The sequence below is a fragment of the Plectropomus leopardus genome, chromosome 6, assembly GCF_008729295.1.
Source record: "Plectropomus leopardus isolate mb chromosome 6, YSFRI_Pleo_2.0, whole genome shotgun sequence".
NCBI lineage: Eukaryota > Metazoa > Chordata > Actinopteri > Perciformes > Serranidae > Plectropomus > Plectropomus leopardus.
The window spans coordinates 193,461-204,829 of NC_056468.1; positions in this window are offsets into that span (position 1 = coordinate 193,461).

Sequence of the window (11,369 nt, forward strand, 5' to 3'; positions counted from 1 at the left end):
GAGTTACTCAAGAACTGACCGTTAACTAATGATTAGTTCCTCCTTCATTCCTTATTAGTTCATTTGTGTACCTTATTGTTAAATGTTACCAATAAATTTAATTTTTTTTATGAAATTTAAAAAAGGAAGAATATTCACTGATGTTAATATCATATATTTAATGAAAGAAACTATGCAAGTATGATTTTTTTCACCGTTTCTGAGATGTTTTGAAAGTACTGTAATTGTAAATGACTAGAATATGTGCTGTGGCTCACCTGGTGGAGCAGGCACCCCATGTTCTTGCTGCAGCAGCTGCAGGTTTGATTCCAACCCACGGCCCTTATCCTGCTTGCCATCTCCTTTTTCTTCCCCTTTGGCTCTACAAGCTGTGCCATCAAATAAAAGACAAACTAATAATATAATAATAATAATAAATAAATAAATATTGCTTTAGTATGATTGATCTAAAAAGGCTAAACCACCAGTCCAGCATAGGCTAAACTAAACAAAACTAAGGAAAGTAACAGAGGCCACATAAGGAGAGGGGTGCTACCACCTACTCACCTGACCTGTGACACAGCAATCCTCACAGTAGAAATGGTGCAATCTTCACGTTTCCCAGTGCTCTGACTCACATGCATAAAGTGAAGTGACCTCACCTTACCATTAGTGCCTAGCCTCCCAACAAGATACTCCACTTCACTGAAATGGTAAATGGACTGTACTTGTATAGCACTTTTCTAGTCTTTTTGACCACTCAAAGCGCTTTCACACTACATTGTCACATTCAACCATTCACACACATATTCACATACTGGTGACCGAGGCTACCGTTTATGATGCCACTGGCTACTCAGTAACCATTCACACGCGCTCACACTCCGATGACGCAGCATCAGGAGCAATTTGGGGTTCAGTATCTTGCCCAAGGACAATTTGACATGTTGCCCGGAGGAGCCTGAAACCTCTTACCTTTCGATTAGAGGATGACCCGCTCTACCGCTGAGCCACAGCTGAAACAAAGAGAACAAATACAAAAGTATTCAGCAAATAACCAAGTTGGTTTAATAACAACAAAATATGTATAATTCAAACAAAACAAACTATGCAGCTAAACAAAAATAAGGAGCAAAACAATGCAAGGGCAAGAACAATGTTGTAAAATTGTAAAGTGACTAAAAACAGCAGCATTTTAAGGTAAAAGAAAGGAAAAACATAATTCACATAGGGCTAGCATGCTGCACCTATAAATGTTTGTGTTGGGACCCTACTAACCACCTCTGCTTTAGGCCATTTACACCGAATCACTGAGGTAGGCAGGACAACAGGCTATCCACACAAATCATGTTCAGCAACTGATCACATCAAAGCTGTTTCGAACAAAAGGCGACTATTTGATTGTGCAGCATGAAAGAGCTGATGGTCCGTGTGATTTTTCACCACACACCTGTTGCATCAAACCACCAGCCACAGCAAAAAGAGGAGCCGAAAGAATGAGCTCAGCCAGCAAGGGCCTTCTGTAATCAGGCTCTGATTAGGGGAGTGGTTTGAGGGGAGAGGCCAGAGGCTGTGTTCAACACTACATGATTACAATGACATAAGGCTCGTTCGAGCTAAACTGCGCGTCACCTGTATCGATCAAAACAAGCAGCCGCAGAAGGAGGCGGTGACAAAAAACTGTGATCAAATCAGACAGTTTTCTGACTTTTCCAGCAGCCTTAGTCTGCATAGGAAGTCACAGAGGCACCCACATCCTCAGTTGTATTTTTTGTCCCTTCTGTTTGAGCATCATACATTTTGCAAAGGTCTATATTAAGGATGAGCTGTCCATTGTACTGAAATAGAGTGGAGACAGACAGACGTACATATGAAGTGGTCACTTAAGCCTCATATCCACTGCACAAAAAACCTGCTAACACTCGCTAGCATCTGGCGTTTTAATGCAATGCGAATGCATACAGATGGCATTCACACTCTGCAGTAGACACAGGTTTTTATCGCCTCTGGCTCCCATCGGCTTTGATGGGAATACGACAACCGGGTGAATGCAGTAATTTCAGCTCTTTAACCGTCAAGATGCCGCTGTCACTAATTACTGTTTATGTCCTCTGAGGCATTGCTGAGATATTGTTAGTCTGCACTGTGTTTGAAAGGGGTACTTAAGTAGGAGATAAATAAAGAGAAGAAAACAACTGAAAAGTTCTCAAAGACCTCTGATCCTGCTGCTTTCTACTGTTTACCTGTTCTCACACACACACACACACACACACACACACAGGCCAGCTGACTAATCAATTCCTTTGTCTGGGTGCTTTTTGTTGTTGTGAATAAAACTTTCAGCCTTGATTCAAATTTCCCCCATTGTATCATTCAGCAGGCACGATGAGGAAGAGACAGTCAGCAGAGATGGAGAAAGAGAATGGAGCTGCAAGCTCCAGCTGTGCCTGTCATTGCTGATTTGGACACCTTAATAAATTAAAACTACAGTATATCTAGCATTTATGCCTGTTCTAGGTCATTGTGCTTGGGTGGTAAATTTATGTTTAAATTGTTTAGCCTTTTTGGGGATAATACAAGAGTAGATTAAATCATTTTATTAATTTTTTATTTAAAAAAAAACCCACCCCCTCTGAATTTTTTAACAGCCCTCTCAGTCATTTTATCCATCTGATTTACATGAATTATCATGTAAATCAGCATCATATCAGTTTGCTGCTGCTATATATTATATAAATCAGCTGAGCACACTTCTCACTCTCAAACTACATAAATAAATTAAAAAACACGAGTCTCGTGCAGATCAGTCAGACAGCCTTTAGTCAGGGCTTCACATCTGTAGCCTACAGATGTTATTTTAAGAATCATCACGTCCCACTCAGGCCATTTAGCACACGTCTTTGTGCTGTTAAGTAGTCCTAATTAAAATAATTCAAATAGTCCAATATTAATATACAATAGAGTCTATATAGTTCATAATGAATGTATTTAAATATCATCAACCACAGCATGTACTCTGTTAACAGAACCCTCAAATTAGACAAATAACTCCAAATCTCTGAAATTCAACAAAAATAAAAACTTCATATAAACCCTCATATTTGTTGAGTTAACATATAAAGCAATCAGCTTTTTGATCAGCTGCAAGCCACCATAATGACTCCTTTACATTTAATTTCAACAATCTGGATGCAATTTACCACCTCACTGAGTTGCCAAATTCCCTTTTCTCCAAAATATGTCTGTATGTGTCAGAGTTTCCCCAAATTTACACATATTTCCTTATCTTTAAAAAAAAATTTAAAAAAATCCCATTTTATGGTAAGAAAAGGGCATATGCCCCTTTTTGTTGGTATAGAATGGTTATACATAAGGCCCTCAGGATGATTGACCTCCATGCAAGACATTTAAGCACAGTACTGTGTCAGTTATCTGGCATAATTCATCTTATGATGAACAAAACCAAAAGATGCTCCCAGATGCATGAATAATTCAGCTGAGTGTGAAGCGGCCAAGATGAGAATCAGCACCTCCAAATCCGGTCACGGTTCTCAGCCAGAAAAGGGTGGAGTGCCCTTTCCAGATTGGGGAGGAGATCCTGCCTCAAGTGGAGGAGTTTAAGTACCTTGGGGTCTTGTTCATGAGTGAGGAAAGGATGGAGCGGGAGATCGGTCAGGCAGATCGGTGTACTTGTATAATCTGCTGCCACAGTAGATGTTACAATGTAACACATAGTAAGATTACAAGAATGTCTGTAGTAATACCATACATTAGTTGTGATTTTGGATACATTTATGAACCTAAAAAAATATAGTTATTGCCTTTTGATGCAAGGCAACTGCAGTGCACAGAGCTGTTAAGATCCCAACCACTTGAATTATAGCCTTTTCTCTCTTAAGGTCGGGAAGAAGGAACCAGATACACCAGGCCAGCACTGCAATGCTCAGGAAGAGCTTCTACTCTCAAGCCACAAGGATGATTACCCCACCTATATGCAAAAATTAATGGAACTGAGATTACATTTCACTCAAATTCTATTTTTATGATTTTAAATTATAAATAAATTGATTGAAATCTAGACCGTTATGAGAGGGGTGTGATGGGAAATGGGTGAGGTTATGAAAGCTCTAATATATCTATTGCCAGTGATTCCTAACCAGGGGTACTTGTACATGACAAATGTGAGGAGAAACTCAATTATTTTCAGAAATCTGAATGCCACGACTTGCAATTGAACAGCCAAGAAGTTGAAATAGTAAAATATAATGAATAAAAGGAAATAGATCACTAAAACAACTGAGTAATTATTACTTTTGTTAAAAGCCAACAGTAATGGATAACTGGTCATTGAAATAGAAAGGCAAGGGTAATGTTTAAAAGGTTAAAATGGAAAGTCAGAAATAAGGGATTAGCGGTTAAAATGGAAAGTTGACAGTAATGTACAGACAATTAAAATAGAAAGCTGCAGATAATAAATATGGTTAGAATACAAAGATAACAGTGATGGAAAAACATGTAGGGATTTGGCTTTAACACAGAGCAACCCTTTTTGCGTTTAGGCCTCACACAAGGGTCACCAATTGTTAAAGTATGGCTATCAGAAAACAATTAATGATTTTTAAAAAATAATTATTAATTATGTTAAATAATGTGACTTAATTTAAATTAAATCGCCTTGTCGAGCACCATGCCCAGAAAAGGAAAATGATAGCCGATCAATAAAATCAGTCTCATAAAATACACTAAACTATTAATTTGGAAGTCTGATCAATAATTAAATTAATAATGATAACCAAAATTACTACATTGATAGTAAAGAGTAGTAGTAGTTGGCGATTTACTTACTTTTATACAACATTAAGCAGACAGCAAGTATGATTCCAAAAACATTTATTCCAAAAAGAAAGCAAAACAAGACACACAATGTATCCTAACTACTAATATATATAAGTATACAAGTGTGAATGCGTAAATGTGTGTGTGCGTGTGAGAGAGAGAGACAAAGAGAAGGTGTGTGTTGGTGTGAGCGTGAACACACCAGAGGTGGACTGACTAACAACAGAAGCTGCAACAATATGCCAGATTCAAAGATTGCCGTAGAGCGTGGAAGGCCTTAGCTGACCATGTGGTTGGTCACACAAAGGAACAAAGAAAAGGCGGGAACTTTAAGTTCCTTCTCTGTGTGCTTCTGTTGAGAGCTAATTTCTGAGTGCATGTATGTGATCTAATATGTATCTAAGGTGCAGTTACATGCAAGACCCTGTCTGTGTGAGGCATTAACAAACTAAATCCAAACCAACCGATAACCTAATAACAAAGAGATCCCAAACACAGCTCATTCAATAGCATGTTACATGCAAGACAAAGTAAACAGTCTTGCCCAGCCTGTACTTATGTCATAATGCTATGCACAGATGTTACTTGCTAATCCAGGAGTGGTAGAAGAGTTCTTTGGGTTGCTGGCTGAAGGAAAGAGGGTTCCGATTCAGTCCTTGCTGTGCAGTTCCAAGGATCCAGGGAGAGGCTAGCCAGTCCTGGCCTTTTGCACCAACGCATGGTGCATTTCCTGGGGGCTTGGAACAAAGAAGACAACAGTAGCCATTTTGAAGGAACTCACAGGACATGTGACACATGTCTGGTGTCAAGTGTCCAAATGAACGACTCATATGTGGAGTTTCCAGGTCCCTACATCTCCCCCGTGGCATCAGGATTGCACCCGAACATCTGAAGTGGAAAGCTCACCAATAAATGATTAAAATAGAAAGCTGACACTAATGGATAAATTATTGCTTGCTTGCTTGCATCACTGATGGAGGTGCAAGCAAGATGGCGCCAGTGTGTGTGGCTGGCCATCTGCTACTCCTGCAATTCTTAGTGTTTCTATTGTTTTTAACCATTGGCACTAAACAAATTGAGTCTCTGCTGGTGTATGATCGCCAGTCTCTTTTGTCTCTCCCGCAGAAGTTTAGAAATTTAGGTGCGTTTGATCAATGTGTACAAAATACCTTGCCCCCGCTTTTGGTGGGGATCCCGCCTCACCTGTGAAGCTGAAGCTCTGGCTGTCACGATCTTTGTCCATTTCCCGGACAGGACATGGATCATTCCCTCCTTTCACTGCACCTCGGCGCTTCCTGGACCCCATCGACGTCTGCCTGGCACCTGTCACCGGGTCAATTGAGGGATCCCAGCCCCACCGCCTCTGCCCTCTTTGGCTCTTTCAGCGTGGGGTAAACCACTGGCTATACTGATAAACAGCGCCGGGCTCTCGAATCCACCGGACCACAGGCCCCAGCTCCCTCCAGGATTGGCTTGGTAAATGACAGGTCCCTGGCGAACAAAACTTTCATCCTGAGGGATATCTTCAGCTCCCGTGCCCTGTATTTCCTCTGTATGGCAGGGACTTGGATGAGTGCCGGTGAGTTCAGCGCTCTGGTCGAACTATTACCTGCCAACTGTTCTTATTTTAACTCCCCACGGACGTCGGGTTGTGGTGGAGGAACAGCGACGGTTTATAAAAATAATTTTAAATGCAAGCAGTGCACCGTCTCATCCTCATTTTCCAGCTTTGAGGTAACTTTATTTGAGGTGGGTCGTTCCGACCTGGTGCTGTGGGCTGTCATTTACCGACCCCCCAAATACAATAAGGACTTTGTGAATGACTTTCCTGGTCTTCTGGCTGAAATCATGCCCAAGTATGACCATCCCCTTTTTCTTGGGGATTTTAATATTCATGTGTGTTGTCCTGATAAGCTGTTGAAGGACTTTTTAAGCCTTATTGACTCTTTTAATTTGATGCAGTGTGTGTTTGCTCCCACACATGAACATGGACACACATTAGACCTCGTCTTCTCTCATGGTTTATCTGTCTCTAACTTGGAGATTGTGCATGCTAAACTCTGTGGCTTCAATTAAAACTATAAAGCCCAAGGATAAGTCTGAGCCCTGGTTTAATGAGAAAACTCGCACAGCTAGATGGGAGTGCCGCAAAGTTGAGCGAAGGTGGAAGAAGGACAAGCTGCAGATTTCTTTCTAAATCTTAAAGGACTGCCTATGCCATGCCACTGCTATCAGAGCACTGTTATTGAGACCAAAAAAGAACATCTGTCAAACCTCATTGAGTCCAATCGTCATAACTCACGTGTGTTATTTAAAACCATTGACTCTGTTCTTAATGCCCCACAGCCTGTCAGCTTGGAGGCATCTCCTGAAATGTGCAATAGCTTCTTGCACTTTTTTATTGATAAGGTTGCTTCTGCAAGGACTCTCATCTCATCTCCTGCATTTGACTCCTCTAACGCTGTTCCTTGTTCAGCAGTTCATAATAAGTTTGAGCCTGTGTCTCTGTCATTTTTAGAAGAGCTGGTTGGCCATATTAAGCCATCAGGTTCTCCCTGTGATGCTGTCTCTCCAAGCCTATTTAAAGAGGTTTTTCTTAATATTGGGCAGTCGGTTCTGGCTATCATTAACAGCAGTCTGCCTTCTGGTGTTGTTCCCCTAAGCTTTAAACATGCAGTGGTGCAGCCTCTACTCAAGAAACCTGGCTTTGATCACAGCGTGCTGGCCAATTTTAGGCCCATCTCCAGGCTCCCTTTTATTTCAAAAATTTTAGAGAAAGTTATTCATGCTCAGTTAAAGTCATTTCTGGATGAACATGATGTCCTGAAGGTCTGAGTCCACATTTCAAATTGTCATCAGAAATCATGTGCTCCAGGCTAAAGAGCAAAAGGACCATCTAGACTGTTACTAGCTCAAAGTTCAAAGTATCTGTGATGGTATTGGGGGAGAGTTCGTGCCCATGGCATCATGGGTAGCTTGCACATCTTTGAAGGCACTATGAATGCTTAAAGGTACATACAGGTTTTGGAGCAACGTATGCTGCCATCTAGCATTCTGCAGTCTGTGTTGCAACAGAAAGGCTTCATAGTGAAAAAGTTCAAATATGGGTGGATCATTATGAGGGCCAGAATATGACAGTGGAGATAAAGACTGAAGTTGTATTTTAGGCAAGAATGGGAAAACATTTAGGTCACACTTTCTATAAAGCCCATGTCCATAATTCCTTTACATGCATTATGAACATACATATAGTGCATTATAATGCCTCTACAGCGCTGTATAATCATAGTTATTAGCACTCATGGTTATTCATAATGCTTTATAAAAATAATCATAACTCCTTATAATGCCAATGTCTATAATCACTTATGAACATTCTTATAATGTGTTATAGTGTGTGAATAATCAGTAGTCTTTGAGGAGAGCATAAGAAACTATTTATGGTAACTTCCACGGACATCCAAAATGGTGCTGCTGTGCAGCCCAGTAAGGTCAGAGAACCAAGTGACTTTTCTCAGCCAATCAGCTAAGATTAGGCTATATCACAGGAGACATCACGCCATTGGACCAATCAGCAGCGGCCCAGAGCATTTATAACTTCCCTTTTTTCTTGGAGTGCGCGAAATACGGCTGTTTTCCCTTACCTACTCCCACACCGACAGTCTTAACGTCGAAACTAACCATGGTAAGTTGATGAAACTCACTCATCATATGTTTGAAGAGCTGTGCTAAAGTTTTAGATAGGTGTTGTTTGTTTAGCATTAGTGGAATTAGTGGAATTTTTGGCGTGAAAAATGGAGAGCGATGTGGCAGACTTTGTCCCACTCACCCATAACCTGGACTTTCCAGAGTGACATGAGTGACATGGACCCCACTACCAAGAGGAGGAATTGTGTGTGGCCTGCAGTGGAGGTGCTTGAGGAGGAGGAAGATGTTATATTATGTTATGCTATATTATGTAAAATAAATATTTATATTTGTTATTTATGTTAGGTATTGGAGTGCGCGAAATACGGCTTATGTTATATAAATGCATATATTTGTTTATGTTATATTGTTATATATGTGTGTATATTATATATATATATGCTTTATGTTCCATAAAACATGTTAAAAATAAATGTTCCTTTAAGTTTATATGTGTTTTTCTTTATTTTTTATATGTACACATTTTAGAAAATGTTTTACCCTAGACAGGCGAGGAACCAGATATGGTAACTTCATTAATCTTGAATTTCAACATAAAAACTGAAAATTTTTAAAAATGTCACAAAAGCAAAAAAGTCTTGTAGTGTCCTGCAATGACACTCTAGGGTTGAAATTTCAATTTCAATGAGTGCCTGATAAAGGGTTGAGCAGTTAATTAGAGGAACAGAACAATGTTTTCTGATTGTGTCGCAATGGTAAAACTTTAAAGCACAAAAACAATCCTGTATGAAGCTGCTATGCTGCCGGATTTGGAGTTGTGAGCTGCGGTCCAAGTCATAGCTCAGAAACCCTGCATCATTTCACACTGAAGACAGTTTTCAGACTAAAACATTGAATATTTTGGATTTGGAGACATAAGAAACACTACTTTTAAGCTACAGAATGATGTCTGTTGTTATAAAGTATTCTGAATATTTATAAATGCTTATACCTTTATGCACACTATAACACATTAGAAGTATGTTAATAATTCACTATAGACCTTGTCATCATAATGAGTTATGATTATTTTTGATAAAGCATTATAAATAACCATGAGTGCTTATAACTTTGATTATGCAGCACTATAGAGGCATTATAATGCATTATAAGTGCTCATAATGTGTTATAATGCATTATAGACATGGAAAGTGTTACCAAAATTTTACTTTAAAGCTTCAAAAATTAGTCCTCAGTTTCCAAACATTTGTGTTATTAAAAGAAATGTCAAACAGTGGTAAACATGCTCCTGTCTCAACTTTTTTGAAATGTGTTGAAGGCATTAAATTTATAGTATATTTACCAAAAGCTGAGGGTTGCAATGAAGCACTTAAAATTCTGGAGCACTACTGAAGTCTAGAGTGAATTTGCACTTGTATTAAACTTAATGCCTTGTGTGATGAGATCAAAATGTACTGTCAATGTGTTACCAGTGCTCTTACACCTGCGGTATACACACCCTGGTGCCAAGTATGAGAAAGGCTGTGGTATATCAAAACCACATGTGAGAACACAGAGAACACAATATACAATAAAAGTTCAATATGGTTCAGGTAACAAGGGTATTTAAAGACTAACACCGATGCCAGTAGGCAGTGTCTGAATGTAAACTGCTGATAGATGGCATTTTATGCCAGTGCAGCACTTTGTTCAACCTGTAAAATGGAAAACAACAGACGTGGTATAACTTTGGTGTCACTGTGGTTCACTACACCATGTGGAAGGTGCAAGCCGATACTCTTAACAAAACTCAGGTGAACAGCTAAATTTTAAGCCACAGATTAAATAACGATATACCTCTTGAAGCCCAAGCACAGTCTCTGGGATTCCCACGAGGAGAAGAGACGAATCTTGCTGCAGCTGTAGCTAGAACTCCTCAGAGACGTCCGACCCAATCTCACTGTCACCAGAAGGAGAATCATCCCCCAGAGGAGTCGCGGGAACCCCCTCGACGCCCCCCAGAACCAGAAGCCCCGAAGCAGGAGGAGGACAAGGGACAGAACCAGAAGAGCCCCACCCCGTGATGGCGCGGGAGGGCTGGTCAGGATGCAGACGGTGAAACTCCTCCACCAGTTGCGCATCCAGCACCTGCCGGGCCGGCACCCACGACCGCTCCTCCGGACCATATCCCTCCCAGTCCACAAGGTACTGCAGGCCCCTTCCTCGGCGACGTGAGCGAAGCAGGCGACGCACCGTGTACGCCGGAGCCCCATCGATGATCCGAGGAGGCGGAGGCGGCTGGGAGACAGGCTGCAGGGGACTCTCTCTGACCGGCTTGACCCTGGAGACGTGGAATGTAGGATGAATCCGCATGGTGCGGGGCAACCGGAGCCGGACCGCCACCGGATTGACAATGCTGTCGATGGGAAACGGGCCCGGGTGGAGAGCCACACCTTCTGTCCTACCCAGAAGGAGGGGGCTTGGGAACGGTGGCGGTTGGCAGCAGTAGCATAACGACCCATGGCCCGCAGCAGTGCAGTTCTAGCCCGTGACCAGGTTTGGCGGCAGCGAAGGATGAAAGCCTCCACCGACGGGTATACGGTTTCTTTCTCCTGGGCGGGAAACAGGGGGGTTGGAAGCCGTAAGCGCACTGGAACGGGGAGAGTCCTGTGGCAGAGCTGACGAGGGTGTTGTGTGCGTATTCAACCCACATGAGCTGCGAGGACCAGGAGGCAGGATGATTAGAGGCCATACATCGGAGTGCCGTCTCCATCTCCTGGTTCATCCTCTCAGATTGACCGTTGGATTAAGGATTGTAACCAGAAGACAGGCTGGTGGAAGCTCCCAGGAGACGGCAAAATTCTCTCCAGAACGCAGATGTGAACTGGGGTCCACGATCAGAAACCACGTCGGAAGGGAGGCCATGG